This window comes from Sceloporus occidentalis, unplaced genomic scaffold (assembly GCF_023333645.1).
Source record: "Sceloporus occidentalis isolate IW3139 unplaced genomic scaffold, rSceOcc1.0.p SCAF_4, whole genome shotgun sequence".
Classification (NCBI taxonomy): domain Eukaryota; kingdom Metazoa; phylum Chordata; class Lepidosauria; order Squamata; family Phrynosomatidae; genus Sceloporus; species Sceloporus occidentalis.
In genome coordinates this window covers 80487035-80508422 of record NW_028316984.1, presented here as the reverse complement: position 1 = coordinate 80508422, position 21388 = coordinate 80487035, and the positions used below count along the sequence as shown (strand labels likewise).

The 21388-nt window shown below is 44.3% G+C and overlaps 1 protein-coding gene across 2 annotated transcripts in view; it reads right to left on the bottom strand.

Annotated features, from left to right (window-relative positions):
• Window positions 1-21388, bottom strand: part of ASIC4 (acid sensing ion channel subunit family member 4) — a 332901-nt gene that overhangs the window by 63501 nt on the left and 248012 nt on the right. The gene's annotated exons all lie outside the window — the stretch shown is intronic.

Sequence of the window (21388 nt, the reverse complement as noted above, 5' to 3'; positions counted from 1 at the left end):
AATTTTCCCCACCAACAAAGGATATCCAACATCCATATCCTTTGATACTATATTAATTATACCAATAGCCATTGCTAGCAGTAAGATAACCAAACCATAATTTGCTAGAAAATCTTGTCCTATCCCTATGTTAGGAAAGGTCTAGACTAGGAGCCCTATTCACATCTGTCATCATGCTAAAAGAGGAAACATCCCACTGAGATCCATGAACTAGAAATTCCTGCAGTGAGGAGAAACATTCAGTGCACGAAGTGTGGAGGGAGATAGATTGAGACAGTATGGAAAAACTGGAAGGAGAGTAGGGAAAGAGAGAGAGGTAATTCTGAGGAAGCAGTGATTGAGAGTGTATTGGCTGAGAAGAGGTGAGGAGGAAAGCCCCAGGTTCAAATCTCCCATCTGCCATGAACTAAGGAAGTGAACCTGGGCAAGCACCTCAGCTTGTACTTGTGGGAAGGCCTGATCAAGATGGGGATCTTTGTACCTGAGTTTTCATCCTTCCTCCCTACATGGGGGCCCCTATGGAAGAGCACTTCTCAGTGATTTTCCTTTCATTATAAATTGGGCATTTTTATTATTTTTTTTGGCCAGACCGCAGCATAATGGAAGCAGACTAACCTCAGACCTAGATGTGATCTACACCTGATGTGCTAGTTAAAAAAAAAAAATAACACAGACAGAACCATATGGCCATGTGAAATGTAACTACCCTCCCCATTTAACATACTCTCTATTTTGTTCCTGATATTAGTATCAAGACAATGTCAAGCATTTTAATGATTTATGAGGGAAAATACTCTGTAATGAAATAGTCTTATAATGAAGCCTAGTTCACCTAGATCAGGGGTCCCCAACCTGCGGTGCATATACTCCCAATGAGTGCAAGCTGGAGTTTCAGGGGATGTGACAAAGAGTGGTTTATGTCCTTGAGCTCCCAGTGTGCCTTAAGAAGTAGTAGTAGGTGGTTGTGTTTCATAGAAAGTAGTCTCATTGTTTATTTAATCAAAATGAGAGAATTTTACACTTTACAATAGTTTACATTTTTTCTGAACAAAACAGAATCTAATCACTCAATTTATATTGGCATTTTGGGCACTGAGTTAAAAGCTTATTTTTTAAAGTTCAATTTGTTCCCCGCAGTATTGTATGTGGCTCAATTTGTGGTTTAAAAATTAGAAATCAGATTTCTTCATCTCCAAATGCAATATTAATTTTGTAGGGGGTGTGAACATTAACCCAATATTTCCTATGAGTGTGAGGCAGAGAAAAAAATCTAGATGCTAAGAATGACAGCTGATGGCATTGTAACCAGGAGAGCAAAACTCTGAGAGAAAATGCTCAAAAGTGGGGTGTTTCATAAAGGGCCGGTCTGTTTCAAATGATCAAGAAGGAGGAACTTTGCAAAAGGAACATAGTTTTAGTGATAGCTTACAAAATTAAAGTTAAATGAAGAGCTGTGATTTAAAAAAGATGTTGTTCAAAGATTCTTCTTGCTCCCCAAATCCAGCACCTTTCAAGAAATAGCTGAGGGAGGAGCTGCATAATTCCCAAACTTTAGGGCTGTGCCTAGAATAGCTCCATGGTCTGTTTCCCCTTTTTCATCATCTTATTCTCATCCTCTCCTTGCCCTTCAGAGCCAGCCTGCCCACAAGGCAGAGGAGATTCTTTCACTTTCCAGAAAACCAGGAAAGAAGGCAGTCAAATTGCTAGCTTAGGCAGCTTTAAAAAAGCTGTCAAGACGGATCTCTTCCGGCAGGCCTTTCCTGAATAAAAGTGCCCCTCACATCATGTATTAGCCCACTGCTCTGTCCTTGTATTTTTTATTGTGTTTTTAATAGATATTTTAATTGTAACATGTTTAATCCCGTTTTAAGGGGGGGAATTTGGGACATAATTTTGTAAATGTGGATTTTAATGTGGTGTGAGCCACTTTGATTGCCTCGTCACAGAAAAGCGGGATACAAATAAAAGTTTTATTTATTTATTTTTAGCTTTTGGGCACCAGACAGCTGCTTAAAAAAAAGAGGTTCTGGAAGGGCAATGGAAACAGGGAGCAAATTACTCCGCTTCAAAATACAGCGGGGAAAAATCCAATGGGAACGAAAACATGGGTCAAAATAAATCGAGTCATTTTGCAGCCTTTCCTAATGGGAATGAAGGACCAGATTTGATTAGGACTCAGAAAAAAATTCGAGCCAGAATCGCAACAATATATGTCGCTTTTTGTGCCCAGTGGGAATGGGGCCCAGGTATCTGTTTGGGGGACCTCTGGTTCAACTTCTTCTGCAGAAATGTGGTAATTGTCTGTGCCTAGACCTTGGGGAAGTTATTTTTTTGGACTACAACTCCCAGCCAGCTTGTAGCTCCAAAGATGTAGTAAAAAGACAACCTCCTATTATTATTATTATTATTATTATTATTATTATTATATCCCACCCTTTCCCCAAAACTGGGACTTAGGGCAGCTCACAAAATTAAAAAAAGTACAATTAAAAGCATACAAAAATAGTACATTAAAATAGAATTAAATTATTATGATATTAAAACAAGTTACATATTAAAAGAATAAAATACAATTAAAACGCCCAGAGCCAAGGCAAGAGCAGAGCTGTGCAGCTGTGAAAGACCATCTCCAGTGCCAGCCAGGTGAAGGAAGGGGGAGGTGCTGGTGGGAGCGGCTACCTCATAAGCCGGCCTGCCAGCTCCCCTGAAGACGCCCAGAGCCAAGGCAAGAGCAGACCTATGCAGCTGCATAGGACTATTTTGCTAGTGGCTATAATTGTTGGAACAGTGATTACAGCAGTAGAAGACATGGCGATAAGGACAGCATTGAATATCCTACTGCTGCAGGACCCTATAACATATCTGACCATTGAATTAGATCTACATTGGCAACTGAATCACATGAAGGCAGACCAAAAGGGTCAAGTATTTGAGACCAAATTAGAACTAGCGCCTGAGAGTGTTATCAGCTTAGTACCAATGGAAAATGATGGGCACAGAGATGGGAAGAGAATTAATGTGTTGATGAGAGGGGACCACACAAATGTGAATTTGGGGTATGATGCGCCAATTGGAGTAGTGTGGAGCAATGGGAGATATAGCGTTAACAGGGTGGGCAAGAAATATAATGGAAGATGAGATCGATGCTTAAAATCAATCCCGTGTTTCACTCACCCTGTTAGCCCAAAAAAACCGAGGATCGTCCCAACCATACCACAGACTCTTACCCTGCTCCTTTGTAATACCAGTTCAGTAAAGAACAAATCTCATATAATCTACGATTTGTTGGAGGAAGAGAAGGCCGACCTGGCTTGTTTTACAGAAACCTGGCTGGGAGAGGCCAGTAGTGTGACCTGGGTTAAAGCCCTCCCAGCTGGTCAGGGAAAGGAGCAGGTCAGGGAAAGTGGGCAAGGTGGAGGAGTGGCCTTGGTCCATAAAAGTACATTCACCTTGACCAGGAAGCCGGTCCGGAAAACAGAACACATCGAGTGCATTTACCTGACCCTGAAGGCGAGGGACAGCCTGGGGATTCTGTTAGTCTACCGTCCATCCCGTTGCCTAACAGACTCCCTGCCCGAGCTGACACAGCTGGTCTCAGAGCTGGTGCTGGAGTCCCCCAGGCTTTTGGTTCTGGGGGACCTCAACATCCCCTTCTAGGCCGGCTTATCAGATCTGACAGGTGTGGCTCGGGAGTTCATGGATTCCATGACAGCCATGGGCCTGTCCCAATTAGTCTCAGGTCCAACACACTGTGCTGGTAACACACTCGATGTGGTCTTTAGTACAGACCTGGAACATCCGTGGGCAGAGGTAACTCATACCTCTGCCCTGTCATGAACGGATCATTTTCTGATCAAGGTGGGACTGAAGGCCGCTATCCAGACTCCCCTTGGGGGTGGAGGACTTATTAGAATGGTCCGCCCTCGAAGGCAGATGGAACCCAAAAGGTTCCAGAAAGCCCTAGAGGGTTTTATGGTTGAGAATGATGTCGATTCTGTCGAAGCCCTGGTTGATACCTGGAATAACCATTTTACCAGGGCTATAGACACTATCGCTCCTGAGCGTCCTTTCTGGCCCGCTTTGAATAAAAAACCAAGGTACACAGAAGATATTCGAAAAATGAAGCGGGCTGCGCAATGACTAGAGCGCCACTGGCGGAAACATCAGCGTTTATCGCACAAGACACTCAATGAGAACCTATTATACTCTTATGGAGTGGCAATAGATGCAGCAAAGAATTCTTTCTATGCTGCATGTATTGCGTCTGCAGAGTCACGTCCAGCAGAGCTGTTCAGGGTGGTTAGAGAGTTAACTCAGCTGCCTCCTACCCTGAACCCTTTGCTAGAACCATCTAAGGCCTGCTGTGATGCTTTCAATGACTTCTTCACAGATAAAATCTCTCAGATAAGGCAGATCTTGATGCTGGCATTATAACAGAAACAATAAGAGAGATATCCAGTGACTCCGTGGACCCTATTAAACTGGATCATTTTGAGTTTGTAAATACCGATGAAGTGGACAAGCTCCTTGGAACTGTAAGGAAGATGACGTGCCCCCTCGATCCTTGCCCATCATGGCTGACCATTCAGGGAGGGGATGCAATAAAAACATCTCTACAACTTATAATAAATGCATTCTTTCGGGAAGGAATATTTCCATCTAATTAGAAACTGCTTTTAAAGAAACCCTCCCTGGATCCCCTGATTAGAAACAACTACAGACCGGTCTCCCTTTTACCATTCTTGGGCAAAGTGATCGAGAAGGCAGTCGTCTTCCAACTCCAAGCTGTCTTGGATGAAACCGATTATCTGGACCCATTTCAAACTGGCTTCAGAGCGGGATACGGAGTTGAGACTGCCATGGTCACCTTAGTCAATAATCTCCGTCTGGGCATCGACAGGGGAAGTGTGACCCTGTTGGTGCTCTTGGACATCTCAGTGGCCTTCGATACCATAGACCATGGTATCCTTCTGGAATGCCTGAGGGAGCTAGGTATTGGGGGCACTGCGCTCCAGTGGTTCTGGTCCTACCTCTCAGGTAGACTCCAGATGGTGAGGCTGGGGGATAGCTGCTCCTCTAAGAGAGAGCTGACATCTGGCATCCCTCAGGGCACCATTCTGTCCCCCATGCTATTTAACATTTACATGAAGCCGTTGGAAGAGATCATCCAGAGACATGGGGCGCGGTGTTATCAGTACGCTGATGACACTCAGATTTATCTCTCCATGTCTCCGACTTTTACCGCAACTAAGGACGGCATCTCTCCTCTGGAAGCCTGCCTAGGATCAGTAATGGGCTGGATGAGGGAAAACAGACTCAAGCTGAATCCAGAGAAAACGGAGGTACTCGTGATTGGTACCCCAAGTCCAGGGATGGAGATTTGTCAACCTGTCCTGGACGGGGTCATACTTCCCCTAAAGGACAAAGTTAGCAGTTTGGGAGTACTTCTGGACTCATCCCTACAGTTATCATCTCAAGTGGATGCGATGGCCAGGAGTGCTCGGTACCAGCTCCGGCTGATACGCCAACTGCATCCCTACCTGGACCGAAAGGACCTAGAAATAGTGGTACACGCACTGGTAATCTCTCATCTTGATTTCTGTAATGCGCTCTACATGGGGCTACCTTTGTACCAAGTTCGGAAGCTTCACCTAGTTCAAAATGCAGCAGCCAGACTGGTCACTGGAACATCTAGGTCAGACCACATAACATTGGTTCTAAAATCCCTTCATTGGTTGCCGATTAGCTTCCGGGCACAGTACAAAGTGTTGGTTATTACCTTTAAAGCCCTACATGGCTTGGGCCCGAGTTACTTGAGGGAACGCCTCTTCCTGCATAATCTGCCCCACACTTTCAGAACATCTGGGAAGAATTTATTAGAACACCCAAAGATCAGACTAACAACAACTTCCCACAGAGCGTATACAGCCATAGCCCCTAAGTTATGGAGCAACTTGCCGGAAGAGATCCGTCTTATTACTACCTTAGATGCTTTTAAGAAGGCACTAAAGACGGATCTCTTCCGGCAGGCCTACCCACCCGATCTTCTATGAAGAACCTAAGAAAACCCTACTTTTGGCTGTAATACTGCATGTTAGATGATGTTTTTATTGTTCTGAACTGCATTTTTAAGTGATGATATTTTAACCTAGATGTTATTGTGGTTTTATGCTTGTAATCCCACTTCGATCCATTGGGAGAGGCGGGAAATAGAAATAAAATTTATTATTATTATTATTATTATTATTATTATTATTAAAAGATAAAAATGTTAAAAATACTTTAAAACAATACAATGCCATCCCATGCTTTAAAATTTTTCTGTTTTAAAAGCCTGTCTAAATAGGTAGGTCTTGGTTTGCTGGTAGAAGGATAACAAGGAAAGAGCCATTCTGACCTCCCTGGGCATGGAGTTCTACAGTCTAGGAGCAGCCACAGAAAAGGCCTTCTCTCATGTCACCACCAACTGTGCTTGTGATGGTGCTGGGACAGAAAGAAGGGCCTCTTCCAAGGATTGCACAGCCTGGGCTGGTTCATACACGGACATACGGACTCCCAAATAACCTGGTCCTGAGCTATATAGGGCTTTATAGGTAACCAGCACTTTGAATTGTGCCCTGAAACAAACTGGCAACTGATGGAGCTGTTTCAAGAGGTGGCATTGTGTGGTCTCTGTAACCTGCCCCTGTTAACAGCCTGGCTGCAGCTCTTTGCACCAGCTGAAGTTCCTGAACACTCTTCAAAGGCAGCTCCAAGTAGAGCATATTATAGTAGTCCAAACAGGATGTAACCAAGGCATGTACCACTGAGGCCAGAGGCAGCATTTCAAGGAATGGACACAGCTGATGTACAAGTTTAAAATCTGCAAAAGCACTCCCAGTCACTGCACAGACCTAGGCCTCCAGGTTCAGAGCCAAGTCCAGGAGAATACCTAACTGAATCTGCATCTTTAGTGGGAGTGTGACCCCATCTAATACAGATGAGGATCTCTATTCCCTGATCTGTCTTGTCTGGATTAAGTTTCAATTTGTATGCCTTCATCCAGTCCATTGCTGATGCCAGACAGTGGTTTAGGACCAGGACAGCCTCCTTGGATTGAAGTGGAAAGGAGTAGTAGGGTAGTAGGAGTAGGAGTAGGAGTAGTACCTCACCCCAAAACTGCAGATGACCTCTTCCAGCAGTTTCATGTATATGTTAAACAGCACAGGTCAATGGCCAGGGGGTTGAGCAGGAATCTCCCAGCACCACCTTTTTCGGTTTGCCCCTCCAGCAAGGAACAGAGCCACTGTAAAACAATACCCCCAAGTCCCATTCCAGAGAGGTGGCCCAGAAGGATACCATGGTTGATGATATCGAAAGCCTCTGAGAGTTCCAGCAGAACTATAGCCAGGGCTGAAACCAGATTGAAATGGACCTAGATAATCCGTTTCACCCAGAAACCCCTAGAGTTAGGAAGCTACCACACATTCCAAAATGAGCCTGTACATAGCAGCATAATATGCTGGCCTCAGGACAGAGTGGGGACGTGGCCCTGATGCTGCCCTGATGCCGCCGTCATGCCGTGTGCCCGACTGCATGGCAGGTGGAGTCACAGTGCTCCTTTGCTGCTGAGCCCAGATGACGCAGTACCAAAAGGAGCACAAGAAGGTGCTGTGCTGGCAGCAAAAGCGTCCTTTCTGTGGCACAAAAAAAGAGCCACTTTTTGCATCTCCTTTTTGTGCTGCAGAAATGCCAGATCGAGGCTACAGCAACTACATGTCGCAGCCCCAATCTGGTGCTGGTACAATGTTGGCAGCAAAACAATTTTTTTGTTGCCCACACTGCCACAGAATAGGCCTTCAGATAGGCTCTAACCTGTGTTCAGCCAGATTCATTTTGAGTCTTCCACCAATGTAGCTCTATTCTCCATATTACATCATCACCGCCAACTCCCTGGAGAACCAGGGGGCTGATTTGGCTCTACTCCATAAGAAGAGAGGCTCAGGACGTCAGGAGCTATTGTGTCCACTGTCCTGGCCATTTCCCATTCCAAAGGTTTGCCAGAGCTGTCCATGACAATGGGACTATGGAAAGTTCCTCCACACCAAGACCATCTTCACCCCGCCCCAGCATAGAAAACAAGGTCCAGAATGTGCCCAGCAGCATGAGTAGGGCCAGATACCACTTGGGTCATTCCCATGGTTGTCATGGAGGCCCTGAAGTCCTCAGTCACTCCTGACAGCATGGATGTTGAAGTCTCCCAATACTAATCGGCATGGGGACTCCGACACCAACCCTGAGACAACCCCAGCTAGCTCAGGAAGGAAGACTGTTGAGCAGCAGGGTGGGCGGTACACCAACAGAATCGCTATTCTGTCCTGGCTACCCACGCTCAAAACCCGTAGACTGGGTGAGGGGGCATCTGGTCAAGGGAATGGAATCATGATAGACCACAGCAACTCCATCTCCCCACCCCTCCAGGTCTCACCTGCTGCTGCGCAGAGAATCCTGGTGGGCAAAGCTGAGAGAGATTAACCCCATCCAACCAGATCTCTGTAACACAGGCCAGGTCAGCTTGTTCACAGCTGTTTTGCCATTCACTGACTTGGCATTCAGCAGCAGTATTTTCAACCTTTATTTAAGTTCTTCCTTTGCCTAATTCCCTCAATTGTGAGCCCTAGTGGCTCAGTGGTTAAATACCAGTACTGCAGCCACAATGCTGCAAGTTTGATCCCAGGGCTCTAAGGATGACTCAGCTTTCCATCCTTTCGTAGGTTGGTAAAATGGGTACCCAGCTTGTTGGAGTCAATTGGTTTAGAGATTGTTAACTGCTTAGATAGTGCTGAGTTCACTATTAAGCGGTATAGAAATGTAAATACTGTTGCTAAAATGCTATTCAAATTTCTTTTAGGGGCTTGCTAACACTTTTCAGTGGGTTTTCCTTCCAAGCTGCCTAGTGTTGGATGAAAGTTTGGGGCAATTGTCTCTTAATCCCATGAAATTTGCACCTTGATGATGCGACATTAATTAATCCTCCCTAGCCACCCTGCTGAGTTTCACACAATTAATTTAATTTGATTCAAAGATACTTTATTGGCAAAATAATGTGTACAGTCATTTGAGGAAACGGAGCATTCAGTTTGCGACATTTAAACTTGAGTTGGGTTTTTTAATCTCATGGCCTGATAGTGTGCTTGGTAATGACAAGAAAACATATGTGGATTGATTGCTTTCCCTACCTAACAAAACCATGCTTTCAGCTTAGCCTACTGCTGCCATTCTGGCAATTGGACGATTGGGTTTTCTTGGCCAGAGAGCATGGCTTCTTTTTCTTTATTTTTTCAAGATGGGATTTATGCCTGACATCTCTCCTTTGAGGAATTAACCCTTACTCTTCCTTGCATATTTGTCTCCTTGTGTTTTTACCAAGGCAAAGTGAGTAAGAAGAAATGAAGATTTTGCCCTGAGATCCAAATCACATTTGTCCTTTGTTCACTCTGTGCCTTCGAATCACCTGTCAATTCATGGTGACTCCCCATAGGAGCCCTGGTGGTGCAGTGGTTAAATGCCTGTACTGCAGCCACTCATTCACATACCAGCAAAAGGGCTCAAGCTCGACTCAGGCTTGCATCCTTCTGAGGTCGCTAAAATGAGTACCCAGATTGTTGGGGGCAATTAGGTTACACTTTGTAAACTGCTTAAGTGCACTGATACGCGTATAGAAATGTACTGGCTATTGCTATTGCTATAAATTTCATAGGTTTTTTTTTTTTTTTTTTTTTTAGCTAAGGACGCCTCACATATGGTTTTGCCAACTCCTTCCTTCAAAATATAGTGTACAGCACCTGATATTCAGTGGCTGTCTCCTATCCAAGTGCCAACCAGTGTTGACCCTGCTTAGCTTCCAAGATCAGATAGAGATCTTGTGCCTTTAGGGTGCTCTATGCTCCATAATGCCAGCTCCAATCTCTCAGCCTCTTTCTTGGGATAACCTTTTCTTGTAAAAATTCACATAAATGTTTTCTGTTTTTGATCCCCTTGGTTCAAAGGTGGTGAAAAAAAAGTTGATTGTTTTTTTGTTCGGTTTTTTGCCTGTTTTTTTGCCTCATTCTGTTTTGAGTTTGTTTGAAAGAAGAACATGTAGTATATTTTAGATGTGGTAAAATAGGGAGAACCTACTGACTCCCAGGGCAGACTGTTGATAGGATAAGCAAGGAGGCAGCTTCACACTTTGTGGCAACAGTTTTTGCTTTGGCTATACCACTATTACCAGCAGAAAACAAGGTATGTGTACTGACACCTGCTCTTCCCTATATACCTAGTGCATATGTTCTGAGAAGCCATATATTTTCTCACCATGCTTGACCCATTTATTATGGCAATCAGAACTGCTTCTGCACTAAGTGTATGTGAAACACTGGGAAGGTGGTTGGTGAAGAAGAATAGAACAAAATTCAGAGCAAATAAACTGTTGCTTTATATATATATAAAAGAGCAAAATGCAGTTATCCCCAGGCTATAAAGGAATAAAGAGCAGGGGAGGAAAGGCCAGAGAGGAGGTTGCTTGTGCGTTTCGAGCACAATGCCCAGAGGAAGGCATGTGACACCTTACTCCTGCTAGTCTGTGTGCATATCTCCCTTCAAGATGCCTGTCAACTCTTGGTGACCCCCATGAATTTCATAGGGTTTTCTTAGGCAAGGAATACTCAGAAGTGATTCCCTCCTCTGAAATATCACAGCACCTGGTATTCATTGGTAGTCTCCCATCTGGGGCTGACCTTGCTTAACTTCCAAGATTAGAAAGAGCTGATGCCTTTAACTATTTAGCTCGTCCCTCCCCTTCTGCTATTGTAGTAGTTTAGTGGGAAGTACAGCTGATCAGAGCTTATGTTGCCACTGATGGTATCAAATGTCCATCAAGGATGGATCAGAATTTGCCTCTCTTTTCATATTTGAAGTCAGACCATGGGGTTCTTGGCTCATACTGGGGGGAAAAACAAGCCTAAACTGTAAGTAAGTCCTTAAGGCACAAACCCTGGATTTTAGGCATATATGATTGTGTGCATCAGTGGTTCTCAAACTTTTGGGGGCTACCACCCCCTTTCCTCTTAGGTGACAACCTTATTATTATTATTATTATTATTATTATTATTATTATTACATTTATTTGTACCACACTTTCTCCCCAAAATTGGAACTCAAAGCAGCTTACAGTCTAAAACACATTTCAATTAAAAACCTACAAAAATGACAATTAAACATACAAAAGTGATAATTAAACCCTAGCTCTCCTCACTGCCTATTTCTTGATATCAGGTCTACTGTTTGTGCAGCAAGCAATCAACTTGGCAAGCGTTGATCAAGGAGCCTCTTGCCTGCATCAGCCTTTGCTGCTAGGCCAGCAGAATCTACCTTAGCTGCACCCAGTTCATCACCACTTCCTCCTGCCCCCTAACTCCTCATGTGCAAATATAGCAGTAGTAATAGTGCAGGTATACTCTCCCTCTCACCTGTGCCTTACAGCAAAAGGAACACCAGCTGCTTGGTTGCTGCTCCCAGCGTGACCAGTGCAAAGGCTGATGTAGGCAAGAGGCTCCTCGATCACTTCTCATACCTGAACAGCAACCAGGCTGCAGGTCATCCTGGGAACAGCAATCAAGCAGCTGGATGAGCAGTTGTGGCAGAGGCCAATGCAGGCAAGAGGTTTCTTGGTCACTGCTTGGCCAGCTGCTCGGTTGCTGCTTGCAAGGTGATGACATGCAAAGGAAGAAGCTTCTCACTGGTGACAGTGACATCATTAGAGTTGGTGTCACCCATTGTAGTCTAACTCATGGTGTCACCCCCTCCCTTGACCTCCTCCCATGCCACACCATGCAGAATCCTTAGTAATATTTTTTATACTAATGTCACTCATAAATCATAATTCCCATATGTCATTGAATGTGATGGCAATATTTGTGTCATAAAGAACTAGCAAATTTAAAATTATACTTTCAAATTACAATATCATGCACATGCCTAAATGTATATACATGTACCTAGCTTCATGTGGTTAAATTGAAAATTTGGTAAGATGTGGTGTTTTAAATAATTTTTTTAAAGAATAAAAAAAATTAAAATTAAAAATTAATGTTTAAAAAAAAACCCAAGGCCTCTCCTTTCTCCTCCCACTTAGCCTCTCTTCACTGATGCCATCTCTTCAGCATTTTATGGGATGTAGGCAAATGTCACAGCCCATTTCTGCCAAGAGTTAGATGACTGGGAAGCAGCGGTGTCACCTCCCTTAGGGTGTCATCTGTTATGGTCAGCACTCCTGCACCCCTCCTAATGACACCCCTGAATGGTGAGGAAGGACTCTCAGTCTTTCTTCACCTAGGTGGAAAGAGGGGTGCCACCAGCTTGCCACTTTTCTCCCTGATGAGGAAGGACTCTCATCTGAGAGAGCTGAGAGAGGTGAACAACTCTTTCAGAATTGACCCTGGATACTCCTCCTCCTCCTCCTCCTCCAGAGCTCAGAAAGCTTAAACCAGGTACCAAATGTGAAAGTTCCTTTTTGCCACCACTTCTCCCCCACTGCCATGTGCTGTAACTCCTCATCTCCACCATAATCCTAAAAGCCACTGGTTCCCCTTGTCTTTCTTGTGAGTCTGTACTTTGACTGAAGGCCCCCCTGCCCCCACCTCTTCCCTTGTTGCTCCTCTGGATCTTTCCACTGCCCTGAGATGAGTGCATGTACCACTTTAAGAATCACTGATGTATATCAATAAAACATAAAATTTAGACCAAACACAAATTCACAGTAACAACAAAACAAATTATATTGAAGTCTAGCAAACAGATGTTGTTTGGAACTAAACAGGGAAGGCTTGCTGAAATAAATATGTTTTTGATATGGATTGAAAATTAAGAATAATTGGAATGTGCTGATATTCTGATGGAAGAGCATTCCACATAATAGGCATCACTACTCTGAAAGGCATTACTGCTCTACCCTGACTACTGGCAATTGCACCAAAAAATTAATAATAAGTCTTGAGTCAACGGGGTGATTGTGGTATCCTACTTTTGTTGACATGGACTCTAGCAGGTAGTATGTCTTTTGGAATGTGGGGCATTCTGGAAGCTACCAGGACTGAAGTCCAAAGTGTATTCTCACACAAAATTACCCTACATGATGGTGGCATCTTCTTTCTGTCCTGCTGTACAGGGACTATGGTGACAAATTCAGGTGGATCAGCATGTTTGAGAAGGAGAGAAAATGAAAGCCTCCAACAAAAGATAGGCACAGATACTGTCCTGATCAAGATCAGAAGTGGCATCTGAGTCTGGCACATTGCAGGAGCTTCAGTTTCCAACAAGAGAAGAGCAATGCCCTCCTTAGCTGAGGAGAATGATTTCTGCACAGAGGGGGACAGGAATTTATTGGGACTTTCAACAGAGCCTTTGACAAACATCTTTCCTTGGCCGTGTCTACAAAGAGAATGGAGCCATCTAGAGATGAGAAGCAAAGTCTAGTCATGGATCACAAACTGGCACTGAGGCAGAAAAGTGAGGAGGGATAAACACAGGGATAAATGGTCAATTTTCAGCCTGGCAGAAGGATGCCAACAGAGACAAGCTAGACCAGAGCGGCTCTGAAAGGGAGAAAGAACAACAGGAAAATATGTGTGTTTTTATGTGAGATAAAATGATCCAAAAGAGGTGTAGCATGGGGAGAATGTTTATATGTGGGATAAAATGATCCAAAGTCGTGAGGTAAGGGAGACAAATGAAACGATGCAGTATAAATGCAGCCTCTAAAAATGGACAAAACCCAAACAAGAGGTCACTGCAGGAAAACCTGGATTAGTTGCCAGCCCTTGGGTTATTTGGGCACCTCAGCAGGCACTGGAACTGATCCTGTCCCTCAAGGAGCACAACAGTTTTTGAAATGGAGCAGAGGGTAAACTATTCAAGAGTGAGAGATAAGCAAAAGTGATAAGAATGGTCCACAGCTTGGGAGACAACTTGGCAGGGAGAGTCTTTAAGGAACACCAGCCTGGTAAACTGAGAGATAAGGATGGCTTTGCTGACAGCATGTTTGAATGGCTTCCTAAGCCAGCCAGCCAGCCAGCCAGCCCCACCTCTAGGTAGAGTGAGGCGGTTGCATGAGGCAACAAATACGGGTTGTGATGAAAGGTCAACAAATGGTTAGTTATTTACTTTTGTTTTACTGTTGTAAGTTTACTTCTAGGGATGTGGAGTTTTCTGTTTCTGGGCCAAAATAATTGGGTTGAATTTTGGTACTACGCACCTTGACTTGGGAAGACAGTGTCCATTTTCTGATCTGCCTTCATTCCTTTAGGCAGAAAAATGTCATGGGTAAACCCAGATTTCTAAGTGATGAAATGTGGGTAGACTCTTACATAATTCTAATCATGTCAAGGTGATCCTAACTCAGGGGGCCCAACCACAAGGGAAAATTAACAATTGCAGAGATTTTTTTAAAAAGCAGAGTGAATAACAGATGTGGAGCCCTAATATAGATCAGGACATTGTGGGTAGGCAGGGTGCAAAGACAACTCTAATACATCATTCCTGTCTACAATCCCAATCCAGATATTTGTGTGTATTTATATCCTATGACTGCTATTTTTTCTTTTCTAAATAAATAAATAAATAAATAAATGTGCTAATTGCATAAATGGCATCATGTCTAGACGCCTGACTAGGGTTGGCCAACTTCTGCAGGTCCAGGAACTGGGCAGTCTGCCAAAATACCCACCAAAAAAAATTATGTGAGGAGGATTTAAGAGGAAATAGCTAGATGTCCATTCCAGGTCCTGAAAAATGGTTACAGTTTACACCAAATAGTGGGGGATGGGCAAGTGCTGTGACCTATTTAAAAGGTGGGTTGCTAAAGCCTTGCAGCAGAGGCAGTTTAACTTTTGTGGGGCAGAAAAAGGATGGTCCAGGGGAACCTGTGAGGGGTTAAGTGCCTTGGGGGACTATGCCCATCCTTCCAGGCAACATAATAGACATACTAATTGGGATGGGAAAGATAGCCTAGCTTTGACTCTTGTTAGTTTAAAAATATCACAGATGTTCTTTCCTGCATTTCTTTAATTTTTGGTCCTACTATTTACAGCCTTCCCCCCATGCCATGTGTACAACTGCCAACACTTCATACATTGATGAAGCATGTTCCAGTGGGGGTTTCTGACTTGCAATATAAGGTGAAATAATCAGATACATAGATAGATATGGATTCATTCATTTGTTTTTTTTTTTATGTCTGACCTTTCTTCCAGTGAGGAAAGATAAAAAATAATGCTGTTCTCCCCTAACCTTGTCCTTAAGCAATCCGGGACGGGGGGCTCCCAATTTCGAAAGAGAAGATAGCGAGGTCAATTTGAAAATTAATGTATTTATGTGATTACTTATCACACCTTAAATTTGCTGTAATGGCCTCCCCGAATGTGACCCAGATTCTGTGCAAAGTAAGCCATCACATTGGTAGGTTCTTAATTGCGAATTGGCACCTTTGCGCATACTCAGTGAGACTCCAGATGACTGGAGCATAGCATATTTAGGCAAGTGAGAGAGAGGAACCAAGGAACCCCACAATTTACAAAAGAGGTTGGAGGGGCAGCAGGAAGAATGGTTGAAAGAACATGCTCTATTCATGTTAAAATGAGCATATATTCACTCTTGTCACGTTAAAATTGAATAGAATGGTTAACCAATAGCTCCCGGTCCATGCCTCTTAATTAGCAGGCAGGAGCCCTCTCTCAGCAATGCTGAAGGACAAGCAGAAGCAAAATTGAAGTGGAATTGCAGCGAGGCTTCATGGGAACCCCCCCCCCCTTCCGAATTGGGGTGGGAACCAGGACCAAAGGAGACATGCACATCACACCAAAGAACAACACACTGAGTGCGAAGTTGCCTAGGAATAGGGTTTGTGACTTCGCTAGTTCACCAAATTTAGTCAACTGTGGATTGACGCATGATTGCGTTTGGAGTGCGTTTGGACTGCCAGCGATTGCATGTGGTAACCTTTCGTGCAATAACGTGAATATGCATGATTGCATTCAGGATGACACTGGATTATACTTCCAATTTCAGTCATGTGATATCCTCCCCTGTGAAGCAGATCTGGCTGACAAAGAGTGACAGCCAAGATTATCCAGTGAGTTTTCAGAGCTTAATGGGGACTAGAGAACCCTAACTTCCCAAAAGCTCCAGTCCTACACTAAACCTCTCCACTACACTGGCTCTCTGGAAAACAGGAAGCAGGTGTTTCCTTTACAAGTTATAAATGATGCCATTGCTTGAGGTGGACACCCACACAAACCTAAGTTGTGCTGTTCTCAAGGGGCACGGATGTGTTAATAGATCCTGCTGGAGCTCTGAGGTGGATGTTGGGATACTGGATTGGAAGTGGCACGGGATGAAAATAAAAGAGGGGTAATTTGCTGTAGTGGTGTAATGGTTTGAGTGATGGATTATGACCATTGGGTGATCTTAGACAAGTCACACTCTCTCAGACTTGGGGGAAGGCAATGGCAAACCTCTTCTGAATAAATCTTGCCAAGAAAATCAAAGGATAGGTTCACTTGAAGGCATACAACAACAAATTGGGTGTAGTGGTTTGAGCCTTGGACTATGACTCTGGAGATCAGGCTTCGAAACCCTGCTCAGGTATGGAAAAGCATTGGGTGCAAGTCCCATTCTCTCAGCCCCAGGGGAAGGCAATAGCAAACCTTTTCTGAACAAATCTTGCTAAGCAAACCCCAGGATAGGTTCACTTTAGGGTCGCCATAACTCAGAAATAACTTTGAAGACATACAACAACAAGAAATTGGGTGTAGTGGTTTGAGTCTTGGAGTATGACTCTGGAGATCAGAGTCTGAAACTCTCCCTGCTCGGCTATGGAAGTCCACTGGGTGCTAATCACACTCTCTTGGCCTCAGAGGATGCAGTGGCAAAACCCCTCTAAAGAAACTTGTCAAGAAAACCTCATGATAGTTTCACCTTAGTGTTGCCCTAAGTCTGAAACAACACACAATCACCACCACTACAAAATTTTGGAAGCTGGGCTGGCTACCAGAAGGAATGTGCTACTTCTTAAGACTGAGGAGGAGTGTGTAGGGCTTGGCTCCTCTATGGCTTGACCCTATAAGGCTTGGGTCCAGGCTATCTGAAGGACCGTATTTTCCTGTATGAGCCCCCCAGGGTATTGAGATCATCTAGAGAGGCCTTTCTCTCTGTCCTGCCACCCTCTCAGGCTTGTTTGGTGGGAACTAGAGAGAGGGCCTTCTCAGTGGCTGCTCCCAAGTTTGGAACTCCACCCCTAGAGATGTCCATTTGAATATAGTCAGAAACGACAATCTGGTTATCCATATCTGTTTTTGGTGCTGACAAGCAAAATTGAATGTGGCCAATCTTAGCTGCTCTCCTTCCAGGTAAAGATGTTCCTGTGCAGTCAGGCCTTTTAAGCTGAGAATGACTGGGTTTTTAATGTTGGACTATATAAACTTTAATGGTTTGTATTTTAACATGTTATATTTTCATTTATAACTGTTTTAACTTTTAAAATTGTTTTAATTTTTAAATTTTTTATATTTATATATTTTAATATTGTTGTACTGTTTTAAATTACATCTAGGGGTAGCCATGTTGGCCATATAGCAAATCCAATAACATCCAAACAACGATACCTTTATTGGACCGACCAAAGCACACAATTCCATGTTGCAAGCTTTCGAAGTCACACTGGCTTCTTTGTCAGGAGAAAGAAATTGAACTGATTGAACTAAACCATCTGAACTAAGGCTGGAAACAGCCAAATGTGGGCCTAGGACTAACATCTTCATTCCCCCCCCCCCCCCTCCTGTTTGCCTGATGAAGAAGCCAGGGTGATTTCAAAAGCTTGCAACATGCAATTGTGCATTTGGGCTGACCCCATAAAGGTATCGTTGTTTGGATGCTACTGTTTTTAAACTGTATTGTTTTATAGTTGTTGTTCGCTGCCTTGAGTCCCTGTACTGGGAGAAAGGTGGAATATAAGAAAATAATAATATAGTCATAGTAGTAAACAGTAAATATTAGCATAGCAAATATGTATTTTAGATATATGTTAACTAAAGATTGCTTATGTAATTTACCTTTTTTCTTTTTTATGTATGTCTTAATTCTATATGAGTGTAGATTGATATTGATGTATAGTCTTTTTATGTTCAATAAAATATGTTATCATAATACAAAAGAAAACAATCATCTTTTTTTGCTTCTCTCCATCCAGCCCATCCCACCTCGACTCCTGCTCTGGGGCTAGCATTGGCCCTCAGAGGGTTAACAAGCAATTTCTTCTCTTGACAGCTCTGGAAATGTTCGCTATCAAGCGGGAGAATGAGAGGGGAGAGCGGCGCAGAGATAAAGCGCCAGCCGCGCTGGCACCGCCTGCTTAATCCCAGCATTTAATCTGCTGGGGCAGAGCTGGCTGCCTTATCGCACCGTCCTTCTGCTGCCTCCAGCTCATTACCGCTCCCAGGCCCGGGCCGGACGCGCACGCCTCAGCCAGCCACGAACAAGGCGAGCAAAGTCGGCTAAGACCGGCCTCGGGCAGCAGGGGACGCCTGCCAGGCCAAAGCAACGCTCCCGGCACCCTTATCGCTGCCACACAGGCACCCAGGCAGGCACCAACCCCTTGCAAAGCACCAGCCAGCCAGGGGCTTCTTAGACCCCTATTCGTTACCCTGTGCCTTCATGTCATTGCCCACTTACGGCGACCCTATCGACCTGTCCTGAAGACGGTGAATCCCATTGTGTTCCCACAATCTCACATGTCACACTCAGTATTGGAAAGCAGGTGTATGTTTGTACATAGCTATAAGCAAAAGAGCCCTTCCTTTACCACCAAATAGAAATAAGGCAGAAATAAGTGTGTAGTTGGTGCAACTAGAAAGGATGTGTCCCTGTACGTTTGTGCCAACTACACATTTATTTCTGCCTTATTTTCCGTTTGGTGGTAAAGGAAGGGCTCTTTTGGTTAGCTGTGTATAAAAGCATGTATGCAGAGACGTCATCATAGAATCATAGAGTTGGAAGAGACCACAAGGGCCATCCAGTCCAACCCCCTGCCATGCAGGAAATCCAGATCAAAGCATCCCCAACAGATGGCTATCCAGCCTCCGTTTGAAGACCTCCAAGGAGGGAGACTCCACTACACTCCGAGGGAGTTTGTTCCACTGTTGAACAGCCCTTACTGTCAGGAAGTTCCTCCTAATGTTGAGGTGGAATCTCTTTTCCTGCAGCTTGCATCCATTGCTCCGGGTCCTAGTCTCTGGAGCAGCAGAAAACAAGCTTGCTCCCTTCTCAATATGACATCCCTTCAAATATTTAAACAGGGCTATCATATCACCTCTTAACCTTCTCTTCTCCAGGCTAAACATACCCAGCTCCTTAAGTCCTTCCTCATAGGGCATGTTTTCCAGACCTTTCACCATTTTAGTCGCTCTCCTTTGGACACGCTCCAGTTTCTCAATGTCCTTTTATAATTGTGGTGCCCAGAACTGGACACAGTATTCAAGGTGGGGCCTGACCAAAGCAGAACAGAGTGGCACTATTACTTCCCTGGATCTAGACACTATATTTCTATTGATGCAGCCTAAAATCGTATTGGCCTTGTTAGCTGCCACATCACACTGTTGACTCATATTCAACTTGTGGTCTACTTGGACTCCTAGATCCCTTTCACACGTAGTTTCATTCAGCCAGTTGTCCCCCTTCCTATATCTGTGCTTTTCATTTTTCCGCCCTAAGTGCAGTACCTTACATTTCTCCGTGTTGAATTTCATTTTCTTAGCTTTGGCCCAGTTTTCTAGTCTGTTCAGGTCATTTTGAATCTTGATCCTGTCCTCTGGAGTATTAGCTACTCCTCCTATTTTGGTGTCATCTGCAAATTTGATAAGTATGCCCCCAATTTTGTCCTCCAAGTCATAGATAAAGATGTTGAATAACACTGGGCCCAGGACAGAGCCCTGTGGGACCCCACTGGTCACTTCTCTCCAGGATGAAAAGGAGCCATTGTTGAGCACTCTTTGGGTTCCTTTCCAAGGCTCAGTGAAATGTGAAATGTGAGACTGTGGGAACACAATGGGATTTGAAGTCTTCAGGACAGACCCCACACATATTCAAGCCTATTTGCATGGCTAGCAAGAGGACTGAGAGGAAGAGGACCAAGAGAGAAAAAACCAACAATTTCAGAATGTTCGAATCTGAGCCCGAAAGCCAATTTTTGCTTTTGTACAAAATTATGGCGTGATTATAGGTGTTAGAATATGTTGAAAGGTTTACACTGAGAAGCTGCCTCTCTGTCTGCCTCAGAAAAGGAATGCAGGGAATAGATTTTTATGACCACCCGAGAGGACCTCCATAGCCCCATTCTTCTTCTCCAGGTCATTTTAGACTTTCCCATAACAGGCCCAGGTAGCATTTGACAGGCCCCATGTTTGCCCATCTACCATCAACACAGAAGAAGTCTTCCATTGCCTTACCCTTTCTAAGCAATTCATTCATTGTGAGATCCAAGTCAGTAAGCCAGATGAGCCTCATTTCTTATGCATTTGGCGCTGGGGCTCTCTGGAGACTTGCTAAGGAGGTGGGGCTTGGCTTTGCCTTTTGTGTGTCTTTGTGGTGCTTCTAAACTAATTTCCCCTCACATTTATCCCATCCCCCTTGGTAATAGCCTGGCTGCATCACAGCAAATGTTCAGTTTTAAGGAAGAGGAAAGACCTAGACAAAAGGCCTCATCTCCTATCACACTCAAGGGCGCTGGAAGAGAATCCATCTTCTTACCCAGCCATGGTGTTATCTGCAAAATCCTTCACGGTGACATTGTGCAGATGCAAGACTTGTGTTCCAGGGTGTGTGGAGCAGGGCCTATCTCTCCAGGAAAGGATGTGTTTCTGCTGATAAGATTTATTGTCACACCAACTCCCCGTGAGGGTGCCAGAATTTCCATGCCTGGTTAACAGCAGAGGCAAACCTCAGCGGCAGGGCAGCTCAGGCGGACGACGTCCAAAATGTGGGCTTCCCACAGGGAATCTGTGGGCCCCATGACAGGAAATCAGAGCGGAACAGCTGCATATTTGGGAACTGGGAGAATGCCTGCATGTGAGGGGCTCAGCTTGCCAGGGCTGCTTTGTATATAAGGACAGTTTCTAACATATATGCATGGTCCCAGAATGCAAGTGAAATTAGCGTGTTTTGTAGAAATAATCTGTATCCTCGCCAGGGAGCTGGCAACTGGCCAGGGTTCTTGGTTGTGGATGCCCAGTTTCCAGCATATGGACTCGTCTCCTGTTAAATATGAAGTGGCAAGAGAGTGATAAGCAAGAAGTGTATCAGGGGATGGGTGTCATGGTTC